The sequence below is a fragment of the Neofelis nebulosa genome, chromosome 5 (genome assembly GCF_028018385.1).
Source record: "Neofelis nebulosa isolate mNeoNeb1 chromosome 5, mNeoNeb1.pri, whole genome shotgun sequence".
Lineage (NCBI taxonomy): Eukaryota > Metazoa > Chordata > Mammalia > Carnivora > Felidae > Neofelis > Neofelis nebulosa.
The window spans coordinates 30,049,268-30,068,877 of record NC_080786.1 but is presented as its reverse complement, the minus strand read 5'-3'; positions in this window follow the sequence as shown (position 1 = coordinate 30,068,877).

Sequence of the window (19,610 nt, the reverse complement as noted above, 5' to 3'; positions counted from 1 at the left end):
CTGGGAAGGAGGTAGTGATGAGCCAGTGCATACCAGCCCTGGAAGGCCAGTATGGCTAGTCCTATCCTACGAATGGGGAAAATGAGGCCCCTTCTAGTTGTCACTTGTGTCTCCATTTATTCATTTAGTACCTGATGCAGATGAGGACTGGAGATGACAAACACAGGGTCGCTAGCCTTTAAGGGCATATCAGGAACCAGAATAAGACTTTAACAGAGGGCAGAGTTCAAGTGCTTTGAGCTCATTTGGCTGAGAGATCAGAAAAATGGCTTGATGCTCGTCCTGCAGGATGGACTGGATCTCAAGAGACTCCAAGGTGCAAAGACACTTCAGGCAAAGAGAAGGAGGCAGGAAAACCTGGACAAGTTCTGAGAGACCACTGGGCACAGGATCCATGAAGGAGTTCAGAGATAAGGCCTGGAGAGGCAGTCAGGTCCAGGCTTAGAGACTTCTGGAGGGTCTTGAGGGCTGGCTTACACCAGGCTATGAGTGGTGGGGCCGGCCTGCTCCCGGCTCCTGGGTCAGGGCCTTGGAGAAGGGCCTTAGGGCCCCAGCCAGCCAATCCCAGGAAGGTGCTCTTAGCTCAGGGTCCCCTCCTGGAGTCTACACTGGGGGGATCCTGGTGGGCCATGCCATACCCTCAAGGGGGCTGCCCTTTCAATACTCCCAGCACTCACACAGGGAGCCCCTCACCGCTTGTGCTTGAAGGAGCCACAATGCACAAATGCTGTGCTTGAAGGCTGCATTTGCAGCCTTCCTCTTGGCCAAAGCTTCAAGGCTGTCCCAGCCCAGAGTGGGGTGAAAACTACTCTATCCCCATCCCTTTCTTCCCACTGCTTCTCTCTGCCCATCTGGGCCCTGAAGCCCCAGGCTTGGAGTGGGAGTCAGAGAGGTTCAGTCTCAGGGCAGAATAGAGTAACTAATTTAAAGGGGCACCTGTTCAGTCCCCCAGTGTTGCTAACCCCCTTCCCTCTACTCTGTCATCCATCAGCGTGAGAAACACGAGGTATCCCCTTTTCCAGATGCCAAATCCATAAAAGTGACCTCAGAGATCCCAGATAGGAACCAACATTGGTTTAAACCTTGATCCTCATCACACCTCATTACCCCTAGTTTACAGAAGAGGAACGGGGGTGTCTGGATGAGACAGAAGCTCTCCCTTTGCCGTCTACACTGGCAAAGGACCCAGGCCGATTTCACACTGTTTCTGTCTGGCCTCTAGATCCAGGCAGCCTCCCCAGACATACTGAGATTCCAGAAGGGCTCCTGAAGCACAGAGTTCCAATACATCGGGTGTGTGGAGCGCTCAGACACCGTCCCAAATGCTTTAGACAATTTTGCACCTAGACCCATCACCGCAGCCCTATGAGATCCAATTATCTTGCCATTTCACAGACGAGGAGCCTGAGGCAAGGAAGACCGCGGTCTTGGCTGCTTTTCCCTCCTTTGCAGCGAGGCGGCGCGCGCCGGGAACGGCGGGGTGGGGGGGGGGAGGGGCTGAGCAGAGAGCGGCGCCGCGGAGGGGCCACGTGCGCCAGCCGAGTGGCAGTCGGCCACCAGGGGGCGCGCGCGTCCCTGGGCCCTGGTCCTGCCGGGAGCCCGGAGGAGGTCAGCCCCGCGGACCCAAGACACGCGCGGCCGGGCCGGCTCCGCGCCCGGATGGGGTGCTCTGCCCGGGGTTCCGGCCGCCCGGCTTCCCCGCCCCGGCGCCCTCGGCCCTGCGGGGCTCCACACATCCATCCCACGGCGGCCTCCAGAGCGGCCCAGAGTCTGGGCACCCGCTCACAGGTCATGGCCTTGAGAAAATGTCCTTCTCTCCTGCTCCGCGACAAAGCACGATTTAGTCTGTTTACCTGCGTTTTCAGTACGAATGTGTATGAACACATTAAAGAACAACGAAAGCAAAGAAAAAGATGCCAGGAAGCACCAAAAGGCACGCAGGGCTTCCAGAGGCAATCGGACCTGTTGTGGGCAGACGGTTCACTCAGCCTGCATATGCAGTCAGTCGTCACAGCGTCGCCCTCTCGGAACCCCTGTTCCGCGGCTCCAGGGGCCTCAGGTCCCTCTGACCCCTCTTTCCTTCAGTTCCCAGAGCACCTCCTAGGGCCTGAAATAGGAGCAGGCTTCAGAGAGAAAGCTATGTCTGTATCCTGGGCATCTCCACTCAGGGAGTGTCCCAGTTGCCCATCCTGTGGATTCGGGTATCAGGTAAGTGGTGGACACCAGGCCTGTGGAGTGAACATGACAAACGGAACCCCTTCACCCTTGGAATTTACAATTTGGGAAGCAAAACAGACCTAACCAAGAAGGCACACAAATAGTGTGGCAACTAGCTAATAACCTATTACAGGGCCAGCAGTGCCATGAAGAAGTGCACATAGACAGAAGGACACCCGTCTCGGAATGCAGGGGGAAGAGCAGGTATGTGGTGGTACCACAAAGGTGAGAGAGGCCAGTTCCCCAGCAGATTGGGGGTCAGGAGTACAGGCAGTGAACTTGGGCTGCATCGTGAAGGATGGGTCAAGTTTGTTGAGCAGGGCCTGAGAATGGAGGTGTTCTGGGCAGAGGGGGCTGCAGCAGTGAAGGCTCAGAGTCCAGAAAGCTTGGGGTATGTTACCTGGAGGGCAGGGGGTGCATAGGTCTCAGTTGGCAGAGTGTAATGAGTGCTAGGTTGCACCGTGCACACCTGCTTTAGTACCTGGATGCTGCCTGTGGGTAATGGAAAGGCACTGACAGTGTAAGAGGCAAGATGCAACCAGATTTCTGGGCTTAATAAAAGGCCATTGGGGCTGCAGGTGTACTTGGGAAAGGGAGCCTGGCTGGCAAAGGTGGGTTCTAGGGAAGGAGGCCTCCTTCTTGTCATTATGGCTGCTGGAGGCACTGGGGCTGCAAAAGATCGGAAGTGGGATGCTCCAGCGGGTCCAGAGCTGAGGGAAGGACCAGTCAGCAGCAGGAGCACCCCAGCCACACACAGGCTCCCAGCAGCTGGGCTGTGCGCTGCCTGAAGGGCTGGAGCCGATCCCTGTGCCTAGAATGTGCCTTGTTATAAAGCACACATTGGGAACTGGCTGTCTCTGGGCCCAGCACATGGGTTCTAATTGGCCCACATGACATTTGTGTTTTTAAGTTAACTGCAAACATTGGGAGAGTTTGAATTCCGGAGTTTCTCTTGAAAAACCCTGGCCCGGCACTCCTGCCTGATGTCAAGGGACTGGAGCTGAGCACAGAGCACTCCTTGTACCCTTAGGGTTGCTGCGGTCTCCACAGCACTGGCTTGGACCCTGTGAGTATTTACATTTCCACACGTACACACACCCTTAAAAAGTCCAGAGAAGCCACTGAGAATCCAGGTGAATGTTGGGAAAGGCCTGGAGGAGGACAGAAGGGCCGTGTTTGAGAAATAACAAGCAGGTGGATGACTGGCGGGTAGAAGGTGGGAGGAATCAGTGCGGACCGCCAGGGGGCTGGAGAGTGAAGTCCAAACTGAACTCCCCATCTCTCTGCCCAAACTGACTTTCCCATCTCACTTAGTGGCACTCCAGCCTTCTAGCTGATGAGACCAAAAACTTGGAGACAGAAGAAAACAAGGAAGGAAAGCTTAGTAACTGGGGAGGCATGAGGGAGCCTTCCGTGGTTGTAGCCTTCCGTGTTCTATGTCTTGAATTCGTGGTGGGTGCGTTGTTTTGTGATAACGCATGGAGTTGTACGTGAAGCTTTATGCGCTTCCGTGTATTATAGTTTACAGTAGAAAGTGGCAAAATGTCACGCACGTATCTCAGTTGGGCACTATTGTTACCATAACTTCACCCCAGGGAAAAAACACAGCATCGTCCTCAAAGTAAAACTCACACTTCAGATTTGATTTTCCAACAGTTTGTTAAATTCGGGCTTCTAAGTAAATTTTAGATTTGCCCTCATGGTTTCATTACACAATAACATTTTACTATCTTTTTAAGTAAATGGTCTTTGGATTGAAATGCCCTCAGATGGAAAGCATTCCCTATTGTAAAACTTTTACCAATTTACTTTTATGATTTTTTTTTTTAACAAGGGCCGATGTTACCATGTTGCAAGGTACCACCTGCCCTGTAATTTATTATAGATGGAGGTGGCTTCAAGCCAAAAGTCTGATTTTTTTTAACTTAATAAAAGAAATAAAGAAGTGACTTTTCCATTCCCCGCTTTCTCAGGCTGCACTGATAGGGGAGAAAAAAAATTATGTGAAAAAAAAAATTGGATTATCATTTTTAACATTCAGCATAAATTGTAATAACATTTTAATCTTCATTGTTTGAAATTTATCTGGAACTTGAAATGTTATAATTAATAGCTTTTTACCCAAAAATATCTACATATATTTGTTCTCTCTTGTCCGAGCACAATATTTACTTATTAAATGGAAGCTTAATTTTTTTTGAGAGAGAGAGCGCACAAGCCAGGGAGGAGCAGAGGGAGAGGGAGAGAGAGAATCTTAAGCAGGCTCCACACTCAGCATAGAGGCCAACATAGGGCTTGATCTCCTGGCCATGTGATCATGACCCGACCCAAATTAAGAGTTGGATGCTTAACTGACTGAGCCACCCAGGCACCCCAGTGGAAGTTTAATTATTATTATTATTATTTCAAATGTTTATTTATCTATTTTGAGAGAGAGAAGGAGTGCGAGCATGAGCGGGGGAGGGGCAGGGAGGGAGAGATTGAATCCCAAGCAGGCTCCTCCTTGTCAGCACAGAGCCTGATGCAAGTCTCAATTCCACGAACCATGAGATCATGACCTGAGCCAAGATCAAGACTCCAGCACTTAACTGAGTCACCCCTGGAAGCTTAATTATTAATATATAGCTTACTTTGATATCCACAAGCTACCTCTTTCAAGAATAAAGTTTTGGATTTTTTATAAAGTCTGTCCTTTAACAATGAATTTTAATATTCATTTAATATGCTTACACACATCTTAGGGGTTGGGTTTTTTTTTTTAAATGTTTTTATTTATGTCTGAGAGAGACAGAATGTGAACAGGGGAGGGGCAGAGGGAGAGGGAGACACAGAATCCGAAGCAGGCTCCAGGCTCCGAGCTGTCGGCACAGAGCCCGATGTGAGGCTCCAACCCACGAACCAGGAGATCGTGACCTGAGCCAAAGTCGGATACTTAACCAACTGAGCCACGCAGGCGCCCCTACACATCTTAGAGTTTTGAAATCATACTCTTTCATTTGGTTTCTGTAAAATTGCAAAGATGGGCCCCCTCAGACTGCAGGGACGGGGGAAAGAACAACATGTTCATCAAGCCTTTGGTTGTTATGACAATGAGTCAGGAATACATAAGTCACTGTACTGTCTATCTGAATACCTCTGGAGTATTATTCCACATCTTTGGATAGATAACCGCATGTGGCCATGATTCATATGTGCTGGGTGAGAATCCCCAGAGACACACCCTTCTGTCTCTGCCCACTTCACTGTGTTCCTGGGGAACGTCTTGCACACTCAAACAGTGGCACGGAGGTACTCAACCCCGTGCTGGGAGGGCCTCTCAACCCACATGACTTAGTCGAGTATGGGGATTTTCTGGGGGTGCAAAGCAGATGGTGCAAACCAGAGAGGGGGCTACGCATCCTGACACATACACAGCAAACACCTCCTTTTTGTTCTGGCTCCTGAACCATGGGCCCCATCGTTTAAATGTGAATGGTGCTCCACACAGATGCCCTGTGCACAGTTAAGAAAAGAGACAATGTGATCAGAGCTGACTCCTGTTGAAACAAGTTGGGACCAGAAGCGTGAAACCCCATTTGTGGATCGGTACAGCCCCTTCTTCCTTCCTGTCCTTGCCAAGGGCCCAAAACAACAAACACTCAAGCCAGCCAGCACAGCTATCTTCTCTGACTGAGACTTTATCCTCTAGCTGTAGAGAGGCCCCACAAAGGAGGTCAGCGGGTGCCAGGGGAGCCCCGAGGAAAGCCTGAACCTCTACCTTGGTCTGGGACAGCGAGAGACCCCGCCCAGGTGGGGGCTTCCGATCAGAGTAATTCACGCATTCACAGCTTTGAAATGGAAACCTCAGTTTCTACAGTGTGAGGCACTGTAGAGTCTCACTGTAGAGCTAGACACTTTTCTAGCTTTCTTAATCTTACCACCTGTGGTAGGCTAAATGATGGCCCCCAAAGATATGTCCATGCCCAAATTCCCTGGAAGCTGTGAATGCTATGCTCTATGGCAAAGACTTTGCAGATGTAATTAAGGATCATAAAATGGGGAGATTATCCCGGATTATCTGGGTGGACCCTAAATACAACCACAAGTGTCTGCTAAGAGGGAGGCAGAGAAAGATCACACACAGAAGAGAGGGCAATGGGAAGAAGTAAGGAATGATTCTCCCCTAGAATCTCCAGAGACGGTGTGGCCCTGCCGACATCTTAATTTCAGTCGAGTGATCCTACTCTCAGACTTCTGGCCTCTAGAACTGTAGGAATACATTTCTGTCATCCTCTGTTGGTCAGAACCAACTCCGACTGAAGTGGTGGTCATTTATTACAGTGGCCGCAGGAAGCTGGGACACTGCCTGTCAGCCGGAACCCTGCATTCTCAATGAAAACCACCTTGTGACCGAGCTTCTAAAATTTTGGTCCTCAACCCCATTGGCTGGCAGGCAGGCAACTCCTTTTGTATATGATTTAGTGGTTATACAGCAAAATCAACCCCTCATAGCTCTGAGCTGGCAGGGAAGTATTGTACCCTTGGCATCCCACCAGATAAAGCTCCATGCCGGGGAGGCCAGGCAGCCTGTCCCTCTGGCCACACTCCATAATTGTCATTAAAGACACCCTATGTTTTCTTTTTAAATGAATATGCTATAGGGGCGCCTGGGTGGCGCAGTCGGTTAAGCGTCCGACTTCAGCCAGGTCACGATCTCGCGGTCCGTGAGTTCGAGCCCCGCGTCAGGCTCTGGGCTGATGGCTCAAAGCCTGGATGCTGTTTCCGCTTCTGTGTCTCCCTCTGTCTCTGCCCCTCCCCCGTTCATGCTCTGTCTCTCTCTGTCCCAAAAATAAATAAAAAACGTTGAAAAAAAAATTTAAATGAATATGCTATAAATTCTTGCCTAAATATTTTTAAGGAAGAAAGCTTACCTTCAATTTCGTATTCCACAGACACTCTCCTTAGTTTATAAACCCAGATTAATTATAACAAGGTCAGAGGGGACATAGTCTAGGATTACTTGTCAAGTGGTTGTGAGCAAATCAATTTCCTACCCCCTATATAGTTTGCAGCTCTGGGGGAACATTCATAATTTTTTATAACGAGCATCTTGATAACTACTTTTCTCTACTACACATACAAAATAAAACAAACATTTCAGTTTCTAAGGCCTTAAAGTGAGAGGTTACATTCCCAAGAAAATTTATGGTAATTCTAGAGTTAAAATGTAGAAGATTACAGCACGCTCCTGCAAATAAACTACTTATGGTAGTGATAGCAAGATTAGAATGGGCAGATAATTTAAAATTTTTTCTCTTTTACATGAAAGAAAACCAGTATGAGTTTTGTAAAAAGAAGGCATACATATTATAAATTATTCAAGTACTGCATGGAGGTTAAAAAATTTCAAATGCCACTGCTCATAAATAATTAGCATTTACATTAGGAGGGTCTTCTCATGTGTGTGTTGCAGAAAGGCTAAATAGATACATCAAAAGACTTTGGTAAATATGTGATTGTTTTATATATGCTATTTGTAATGTCATTCCATTTAATTTCATTTATATTGAAAACTTGAAAAAGAAATCAAAAGGAATCTAAAAGATTACATCTAATTCTAATTGTTATGCCTAATAATATCAAAATATATAATTATATACATTAGCTATATATTTGAGACTAGGTTGAGAAATATATATTTCTCAGATATTAGATATATTAGATATATTTTTATTAGCTATGTTAGATATTAGATTTTTAAAATTTTTTTTAATGTTTATTTATTTTTGAGAGAGAGAGCATGAGCGAGGTAGGTGGTGGGGGGGGGGTGCTGGTGCAGAGAGAGAGGGAGACACAGAATCCGAAGCAGGCACCAGGCTCTGAGCTGTCAGCATAGAGCCTGATATGGGGCTCGAACTCATGAACTGCAAGATCATGACCTGAGCTGAAGTCGGACACTTAACCGACTGAGCCACCCAGGAGCCCCAATATTAGATATTTTTTTAAAAGATCTTTTTATGGGGCGCCTGGGTGGCGCAGTCGGTTAAGCGTCCGACTTCAGCCAGGTCACGATCTCGCGGTCCGTGAGTTCGAGCCCCGCGTCAGGCTCTGGGCTGATGGCTCGGAGCCTGGAGCCTGTTTCCGATTCTGTGTCTCCCTCTCTCTCTGCCCCTCCCCCGTTCATGCTCTGTCGCTCTCTGTCCCAAAAATAAATAAAAAATGTTGAAAAAAAAAATTTAAAAAAAAAAAAGATCTTTTTATGATTACAAAAAAAGACTTGGGAGGAAAACACATTGAGATTACAGTAATTGTTCTTACATTCCATACTTCAATTTAGGCATTATCCTTTGATGCCTTGATATGAAAAATGAGGACATTAGATCCAGAGCCTTCTTTTCCCCTCCCCCACATCTTTACCTATTGTGATATTAATATTCTTACATAAATAGCATTTATATTTTATTTTGTAACTATAATTTGTAAAGTGTTTTGTAGTAATATTAGTAAATAGTTAAATGTTTCCAAATCTTACCAGCTTCTCTACTCCTGAAATCTTCATTTCAGTTGATGGAAAGTTAATTTCAAATAAGATCTTTATACCCTCCCAGCTAATGATATTTATTTCTTGAATGTTTTTATTTTCAGAAATAGTTCTTTTCAATAGTATTTCCCCTTAAATTTTTTACTGTAACTTGTGACTTCTATTTTCTTGAATATTTAAATTTTTCCCAAGGCTGAGAGGAATTAAAGGCTTTTACCCAGTGTCACACAGCTAGTGTGCCAAGTCAGTATGCAAATGCAGGCCTCATTTCTTTTTCTTTTCCTTTTTTTTAATGTTTTTAAATTTATTTTGAGAGACAGAGCGCAAGTCTGGGAGGGGCAGAGAGAGAGAAAGAGAGAATCCCAAGCAGGCTCCATGCTGTCAGTGCAGAACCCAACACGGGGCTTGATCTCACGAACGGTGAGATCATGACCTGAGCTGAAATCAAGTCTGACCTTCAACTGTCTGAACCACCGAGGTGGCCCTACAGGCCTAATTTCAAAGCACACCCTGTTGTCATCTATCCATTATCCACTGACACCGTTCCGTTATACATTCTCTCATTATCCATCACTCCTCACCTGTGCAGCTCTGTTTCTATCTATCTTTTACCTCTATCCATCCTTCAGACATCCATTTACCTGCTTCTTCATTATTCCATTCACACACATATGATACAAACTTACATACATATATATACATAGTCATTCACCTATCCAGACATTCTACCTGTTGCACCTGTGCATCAACCCTTCATCCTTCCATTCACCTATCTATCCATTTTTCTATATTAATATACTCCAACATCCATCCATCTACCTATACTTGGATACAAACATAGATACAACCAGTCATCCAGACATTCATCTATCCATCTACTCACCAACAAAGCTACCCTTTTACAAATCAGTCCATTCTTTTCTCTTTAAAAATTTTTAATGCTTATTTTTGAGAGAGAGAGAAACAGAGCACAAGTGGGGAGGGGCAGAGAGAGAGGGAGACAAAGAATCCAAAGCAGGCTCAGGCTCTGAGCTGTCAGCACAGAGCCCGATGCGGGGCTTAATCTCACAAGCTGTGAGATCATGACCTGAGCTGAAGTCAGACGCTTAACTGTCTGAGCCACCCAGGTGCCCCCAAATCAGTCCATTCTATCTCCTATGGATCCTTTTATTCTTTCTATTAATTCATCTACTCATTCAACCAGTTTATAAATTTATCCAGTCACCGACAACTCTGAAAACCACACCTTCCATAGAATAGGGAGCTGTCTCCTTCTAAGATTCTTTTCTGATCTTGTTCCATTTCCTAGCCACCAAGAGAAGACCACAGTATTCCATGAGCACAATAATGAGGCTGAGCCCCTACCTGTCTCTCACTCATATGAAAATTCTTGCAACAGACTGTGGGTCTTACGGTACCCTGTAACACCCCAATAATTGAACCTACTAATCTTCGTACAGTAACCAATCCTCTCTTTATTGAAGAGTCATCAGCAAAGATTATAACCTAAGACTATGAGGCAGAAACTTTGCCTACATTTGGAATCCTGTAGACCTCCTTCATCATTGCCCTGATATTTTTATTGCAGTCACAACCTTCAATCGATTGACCCACTGCTTAGCTCTCCGACCATCCACACCCAGTCACTAGAAGTGACTTGCCAATTTACACATACTTTAACTTTCCCCACCCCCATGGTAGGTTAAATATTAGGGACGCACCACTTTAATGGATCTCAATAAGAACTTGACATGACAGAAGCTCAATTGCTCACTCAAACAAGCGATTCACAACTAGAATGATTGGATCAAGGCTATTCATGACAAATACAAGTCAAAACAAATCAAAAGAGTAAAGAAATAAAAACAAACTTTAAAGACTCTCTTGCAGAGTATTTTGCAAAGTAGAGATAAAGAAACTATAATCAAACTTAGAGTAAGTAGAAAAAGAAAAGAAGAAAGACAAAGAAAAAAGAAGAGGACATTAATCATAATGACAAGGAGTTCCAGGAGGAAAAGGCTGGAGGAGAAAGAGGGATAGTAGTGCCTTACAACATACAGAACTAGCCTTGTCTTCTGGCTGCTTCCAAAACTATCAGTGATTAAAAAAAAATTACAGAAATGATGTCACACAACTAATATAAAAATTGTGACTGGTTCCTGGAGCGACTAAAGCTGGGGTGAACTAATGTGAATAGTTAATAGCAGTCTCAAGTGGGGGTGGGAGGTACAGAGGTGGGAAGAAATACTCGGGAGGGGAGATTTTAAGTTCTGTTCATTCCTCTCTCCCGTATTTCGCAGGGAAGGTGACTGTTAGCCTCTGCCACTGGAGGAAAGAAGTCAGTGGCAATAGCTTGGCTGCTCAGGAATCGCAGAGTAATATTGGAGCCATGCTGACTTGAGATTCTGATAAAAACACATGCAGGCTGACCAGATGCCCAGGCATTTACTCTTCCATCCCAGTCTCCTCAAAACCCTCGTGGATTGACAGATGAGCATTTCAATGACAGTGGGATGATCTCCTTGTGAATGGTGGCTGACCATTCTAAAGATCTTGTCTTCTTTCAGTGCTGTTTTTTTTTTTTTCAAAGAATTTAAGAGGAATCTCTGACTAGGGAAAGTTCTCTGTGACACGATGGCAAGAGGGATGTTGAGTAGCAATTCTGGAGTCCCTGAAGTTCTCCATCCTAGGGCTCAACTCCACTCTTTCCTTCATATTCACTGGAGAGACAAAAACAGACCTCTACTATATCCCCACCCATTATCAGACTGGGCAGCTGATAACCACAAGGGAAACAGAAGCTCACAAGCCACAATCAATGGAGACCCAAGGAGTAAAACCATTATACAAGATTATACAACAAACCAAACACAATGTAGGTCTAGGACAGATCAACGGTATAAGATTGTATAATAAATATAACAAATATATTCAAAGATATAAGAGAAAATATTGGTAAAATTAAGAAGGAACAAGAAGCAATAAAAGAAGACAAACCTGTGCCTCTTCTGAAAGAAGGACAGGAAATTCATTCAGGACAACAAGAGGAACTAGGCACAGAGTTTTAAAAATATACTTGAAGATACTGGAGAGAGCAAAGTAGTAAAGAAGTGGCAGGCCTAGGGGCGCCTGGGTGGCTTAGTTGGTTAAGCATCCGACTTCAGCTCAGGTCATGATCTCACAGCTCGTGGGTTCGAGCCCCAAGTAGGGCTTTGTGCTGACAGCTCAGCGCCTGGAGCCTGCTTGGGATTCTGTGTCTCCCTCTCTCTCTGCCCCTACCCCGTTCATGCTCTGTCTCTCTGTCTCTCCATCTCTCTCTCTCTCAAAAATAAATAAACTTAAAACATTGAAAAAAAAGTGGCAGGCCTAGATCTTGGAGAAAATGAGAATCCAGAAAAGTGTGCTCAACATTTGAACTACTTCTGCCCCAGAAACATTTACTGATTCTGGACAAGTCAGCAGTGTTGGTAATAACCAAACACTGGAAACAACCAAAATGTCCCTCTACAACTGATGAATAAATGAACTGATACAGTCACACAATGCAATACTACACAGCAGGGAAATTAATCAACTGTAACTACATGCAACACCATGGGTGAATCTCAAAAACTCAGTATTTAATGAAAGAAGCTAGATGTAAAAGAGTACACATTGTTTTATTTGACTTATATGAAGTTCAAATATGGGCACAACCGATCCATGCTGACATATCTGAATAGTTATTTGCTTTGTGGGAGCAGCATAATGACTGAAAGGGTGATGGAGACTTCCAGGGTATTGGTAATATATACGTCGGAAGGTGGAGCACACACACTTTTCACTATTCCTCTTGCTAAATATAAGTGAAATCTCTAGATGTTATGTAGAAAATGAAGCTAAAAAAACTAAAAGGTGGAGAGAAGAAAACCTGTTTTGGACCTTGGGACACAAGGAATGACATGGTGATGAATTCCCTATGTTTTCTTTTTACCTCATATATCCTAGACTTGGAGCAGAAGAAGCTGGTGACTCAAAATGCCACTGAGGGGTGCTTGGGTGGCTCAGTTGGTTAAGTGCACAACTCTTGATTTTGGCTCAAATCATGAGATCAAGCCCAGTATCAGGCTCTGCACTAACAGCGCAGAGCCTGCTTGGGATTCTCTCTCTTCCTCTCTCTCTGCCCTTCCCCTCTGTGCTCTCTCTCTCTCTCTCTCTTTCTCTCTCCTTCCCTCCCTCCCTCTCCCTGTCCCTGTCCCTCTCCCTCTCTCTCTCAAATAGTAAATAAACTTAAAAAAAAAACAAAACATCGCCTAGTACAGACAAAAATAAAGCCCCAACGAAAGCCTGCTCTCTCTAACCAATGGGCCAAGAAAAGGAGAGCCTAGCAAGAAAGAAAACATTTGTCAATAACTGCTCTACTCTAGTCAAATACCACAGAAAAAAACTGAGATCTCCCCCAATACCTACCTATCCTGGCAAATGTCCAAGCTGTGAGTATGGACTTCCACCACCACCAAGCAATATCAGAGCTGCAATGGTATGTCAAGGAAGGCCAAGATGGGAGACAATGCCTTTCATCCCCACCAGGAAGGACTGAGGGCTTCAACCTGTGCTATCAGTGGAGACCATGCGGGAAGTCTGGACATTCACACTTCCCCTACAGTAACAGGGCCCAACCTTTGGCAAAGGTGCAAAAGTAATTGAATAGAGAAAATATAGCCTTTCCCAAAAACTGGTACTGAAGAAACTGGACATCCACAGCATAAAACAAAACAAAACCCTCCAACACACCTCATACAAATGTAATTCAAACTGGATCATAGACTTAAATGTAAAACATAAACCTATTTTTAAACTTTTAGAAAAAACATAGGAAACAATCTCCGGGACTTAGGATCAAATGAAGCATTCTTGGACATGACACCAAAAGCACCAAAAGAAAAAAATCAGTAAGTGGGCTTCATCAAAAGTAAAAACTTTTACTCTACAAAAAAAAAAAAACGAAAAAAACAAACAAAAACAACCAACCAACCAACAAACAAACAAAAACCCTGTTAAGAGGTTGAAAAGACATGCTGCAAAGTGAGAGAAAATATTTGCAAACCACATATCTGACAAAGGACTAGTATTTAAATATATAGAGAACTCTCAGAACTCAACATAAAAACTCCCCACAAATAATCCAATTAAAAAATGGCCAAAAACCATAAGCAGATATTTTACCACAGAGAATATATAGATGGCAAATAAGCATTGTTCAGCATTGTTAGTGGTTAGGGAAATGCATATTAAAACCACAATGACATATCACTTCATACCTCTCAGAATGGCTTAAAAAACAAATGAAAAGTGATGAAAACAAAGGCTGGTAAGGATATGGATAGACTGAATCCCTAACACATTGCTAGTAGAAATGTAAAGTGGTAAAGTGGTACAGCCACTCTGGAAAATAGTTTGGCATTTGATTTAAAAAAAAACAACAAACAACTAAATGCAACATGCAACTATCATATGACTTGGCAAATGCACTCCTGGGAATTTATCCCAGAGAAATAAAAACTTACAGTCACACAAAAACCTGTATATGATTGTTCACAGCAGCTCTATTGGTAGTGGCCAAAATATGGAAATAACCCAGAAGCCCTTCAATAGGTAAGTGCTTAAACAAACTGGAGTAATCCAGGGGCACCTCGGTGGCTCGGTTGAACATCCAACTCTTTTCTTTTAATGTTTATTTATTTATTTTGAGCGAGAGAGAGTGAGAGAGATTGTCCATGCATGTGAGCAGGGGAAGGGGGAGGAGCAGAGAGAGACAGAGAGACAAAATCCCAAACAGGCTCCACACTGTCAGCATAGACACTGACTCGGAGCTCAGCACCATGAACCAGGAGATCATAACCTGAACTGAAATCAAGAGTTGGACACTTAATTGACTGAATCACCCAGGTGCCCCATGACTGACTCTTGATTTCGGCCCCAGTCATGCTTCTGGGGTCATGGGACCAAGCCCCATGTCCAGCTCCATGCTGAGCATGGAATCTGCCTGAGATTCTCTCTCCCTCTCCCTCTGCCCCTTTCCCTGGCTCATGCTCTCTATCTCTCTCCCTAAAAATAAAAAGTAAATTAAAAAAATAAAAAACAAAAATCAAAAAACAAAAACAGCTGGGGTAATCCATACCATGGATTCAACCAAGCAGTAAAAAGGGAGCCAATAACTGATACACACAAACTGGAAGAATCACCACAGAATTATACTGAGTGAAAACCAACCCCCAAAAGGTTACATACTGTATAATTCCACTTACATAACATTCTTAAAATGACAAAATTATTGAAAAGAACAGTTGGTTGGTTGCCAAAAGTTAGGAAGGGGTTAGGCCAGGAAGAGAATATAATGACAACATGAGGGACCCTTCTGACAATGGAAATTTTCTTTTTTTTTTAATTTACTTATTTAAATTCAAGTTAGTTAACACAGTGTAATATTATTTTCAGGAGTGGAACCCAGTGATTCATCACTTCCATATAACACCCAGTGCTCATCCTAACAAGTACCCTCCTTAAGGAGGGCATTAATGCCCATTACCCATTTAGCCCATTCCCCCACCCACCTCCCCTCTAGCAACACTCAGTTTGTTCTCTATATTTAGGAGTCTCTTATGGTTTGTCTCCCTCTCTGTTTTTATCTTATTTTTCCTTCCCTTAACCCATGTTCATCTGTTCTGTTTCTTAAATTCCACATATGAGTGAAATCATATGATATTTGTCTTTCTCTGACTGACATTTCACTTAGCATAATACACCCTAGTTCCATCCACATCGCTGCAAATGACAAGATTACATTTTTTGATCACCAAGTAATATATACATATATATATACACACACATATATATACATATACATATATACATATATATATGTGTGTACATATATATGTGTGTGTATATATATTCATATATATACATAACTATATATACATATCTATGTGTGTGTATATATATATATATATATATATATATACATATATAAAAATACACACAATCTTCTTTATCCATTCATCAGTCAATGGACATTGGGTTCTTTCTGTAATTGGCTATTGTTGATAGCGCTGCTATAAACATTGGGGTGCATGTGCCCCTTTGAATCAGCATTTTTGTATAAATGCATTTGGATAAATACTAGTAAAGCAATTGCTGGGTCATAGGGTAGTCCTATTTTTAATTTCTTGAGGAATCTCCATACTGTTTCCCAGAGTAGCTGAACAACTTTGCATTCCCACCAACAGTGCAAAAGTGTTCCCTTTTCTCTGCATCCTCCCAATACCTGTTGTTTCCTGAGTTGTTAATTTTAGCCATTCTGACAGGTGTGGGGTGGTATCTCATTGTGGTTTTGATTTGCATTTCTCTGATGATGACTGATATTGAGCCTCTTTTCAAGTGTCTATTAGCCATCTGGATGTCTTCTTTGGAAAAGTGTCTATTCATGTCTTCTGCCCATTTCTTCACTGGATTATTTGTTTCTTGGTTGCTGAGTTTGATAGGTTCTTTGTACATTTTGGATACTAACCCTTTATCCAATATGTCATTTGTAAATATCTGCTCCCATTCAGTTGCTTTGTAGTTTTGTTTATTGTTTTCTTGGCTGTGCAGAAGATTTTCATCTTGATGAGGTCCCAATAGTTCTTTTTTTTTTTTTTTTTTTTTAATGTCCTTTCCTTCCAGAGACGTGTTAGTAAGAAGTTGCTGTGGCCAAGGTCAAAGAGGTTAGTGTCTTGTTTTCTCCTCTAGAGTTTTGATGGTTTCCCATCTAACATTTAGGTCTTTCATCCATTTTGAATCTATTTTTGTGTATGGTATAAGAAAGTAGTCCAATTTCATTCTTCTGCATGTTGCTGTCCAGTTTTCCCAGCAACATTTGCTGAAGAGACTGTTTTTTCCATTGGATACTCTTTCCTGCTTTGTTGAAGATTAGTTGACCATACGCTTGTGGGTCCATGTCAGGGTTATCTATTCTGTTACATTGATCTGAGTGTCCATTTTTGTCCCATTGCCATACTGTCTTGATGATTACAGCTTTGTAATACAGCTTAAAGTCTGGAATTGTGATGCCTCCAGCTTTGGTTTTCTTTTTCAACATTACTTCGGCTATTCAGGGCCTTTTCTGGTTCCATACAAATTTTAGAATTGTTTGTTCTAGCTATGTGAAGAATGCTGGTGTTATTTTGATAGGGATTACATTGAATGTGTAGATTGCTTTGGGTAGCATAGATGTTTTGACAATATTTGTTCTTCCAATCCATGGAATATTTTTCCATTTCTTTGTGTCTTTGTCAATTTCCTTCATAAGTGTTCTATAGTTTTCATTGTACAAATCTTTTACCTCTTTGATTTGGCTGATTCCTAGGTATCTTATGGTTTTTGGTGCAATTGTCAATGGGATGGATTCCTTGATTACTCTTTCTGCTGCTTTGTTATTGGTATGTAGAAATGCAACTGATTTCTGTACATTGATTTTATATCCTGCAATTTTGCCAAATTCACATATCAGTTCTAGCAGTTTTTGGTGGAGTCTTTTGAGTTTTCCACATAGAGTATCATGTCATCTGCAAATAGTGAAAGTTATTTCTTCTCTGCCAGTTTGGATGTCGTTTATTTCTTTTTGTTGTCTGATTGCTGAGACTAGGACTTCCAGTACTATGTTGAATAACAGTGGGGAGAGTGGACATGCCTGTTGTGTTCCTGACCTTAGGGGGAAAGCTCTGTTTTTTCCCATTGAGCATGATATTAGCTGTGGGCCTTTCGTATATGGCTTTTATGATGTTCAGGTGTGTTCCTTCTATCCCTATTTTCTTGAGGGTTTTCATCAAGAAAAGATGCTATATTTTGTCAAGTGCTTTTTTTTTGCATCTATTGACAGGATCATATGGTTTTTATCCTTTCTTTTATTACTGTCATGTTTCACATTGATTGATTTGTGAATCTTGAACCAGTCCTGTAGCCCAGGAATAAATCCCACTTGATCATGGTGAATAATTCTTTTAATGTTCTACGGAATTCAGTTTTCTAGTATCTTGTTGAGAGTTTTGCATCTATATTCATCAGATTAGTGATCTCCTTTCAGTGGTGTAATTCTCCTTTTTAGTGGTGTCTGTGTCTGGTTTTGGAATCAAGTTAATGATGGTTTCATAGAGTGAGTTTGGGAACTTTCCTTCCATTTCTATTTTTCTGGAACAGTTTGAGAAAAGGTATTGACTCTTCTTTAAATGTCTGGTAGAATTCCCCTGGGAAGCCATCTGGCCCAGGACTCTTGTTTGTTGGGAAATTTTTGATAACTAATCAATTTCTTTGCTGGTTATGAGTCTGTTCAGATTTTCTCCCTCTTCTTGTTTCAGTTTTGGTAGTGAGTGAGTTTCTATGAATTTTTCCATTTCTTCAAGATTTCCCAGTTTATTGGCATATAGTTTTTCATAGTATTCTCTTATAGTTTGTATTTCTGTGGTGTTGATTGTGATCTCTCCTATTTCATTAGTGATTTTATCTATTTGGGTCCTCTCTCTTTTCTTTTGATAACTCTGCCTAGGAGTTTATCAATTTTGTTTATTCTTTCAGAGAACTAGCATTTAGTTTCGTTTATCTGTTCTACTGTTTTTTGTTTGTTTGTTTCTATACTATTTATTTCTGCTCTAATCTTTATTATTTCCCTTCTTCTGCTGGCTTTAGGCTTTACTTGATGCTCCTTTTCTAGCTCCTTTAGGTAGAAGGTTAAGTTGTGTATCGGGGACCTTTTTTTGCTTCCTGAGATAGGCCTCAATTATAATGTACTTTCCTCTTAGGACTGCCTTTGCTGTATCCCAAAGGGTTTGGACTGACATGCTTTCATTTTCATTTGCTTCAAAGTACTTTTTTTTTCTTTAATATCCTGGTTAACCCATTCATTCTTTAGTAGGATGTTCTTTAACATCCATGTGTTTGAGGGATTTCCAAATTTTTTCTTGTGGTTGATTTCAAGTTTTATAGCATTGTGGTCTGAAAATATGCATGGTATGATGTCAATCTTTTTCTACCCATTGAGGGCTGATTTGTGACCCAGTTTGTTATTTATTCTGGAGAATGTTCCTTGTGCACTCAAGAAGGTTGTGTATTCTGCTACTTTAGAATGAAATGTTGTGAACATATCTGTTAAGTCCATCTGGTCCAAGGTGTCATTCAAAGCCATTGTTTCCTTGTTGATTTTCTGCTTCAGTGATCTGTTCATTGTTGTAAGTTGGGTATTAATGTCCTCGACATGTTGGTATTATTATCAATGAGTTTCTTTATGTTTGTTACTAATTAATTTATATATTTGGGTGTTTTAGGTTGGGGGCATAAATATTTACAATTGTTAGATCTTTTTTTTTTTAAACATTTATAAATTTTTGAGAGTGAGAGAGATAGAGCATGAGCAGGGGAGGGGCAGAGAGAGAGGGAGACACAGAATCGGAAGCAGGCTCCAGGCTCTGAGCTGTCTGCACAGAGCCTGACATGGGGCTTGAACTCATGGAGTGAGAGATCATGACCTGAGCCAAAGTCGGATGCTCAACCAACTGAGCCACCCAGGCTCCCCAATTGTTAGATCTTCTTGATGGATAGACCCCTTAATTATTATATAATGTCCTTCTTCATCTCTTATTACAGTCTTTGTTTTAAAATCTAGTTTATCTGATGTAAGTATGGCTACCCTAGCTTTCTTTTGATGTCCATGAGCATGATAGATGGTTCTCCATCCCCTCACTTTCAATCTGCAGGTGGCTTTAGGTCTAAAATGAGTCTCTTGTAGGCAGCATGTTGATAGATCTTGGTTTTTTATATGTTCTGATACCTTATGTCTTTTGATTGGAGTATTTAATCCATT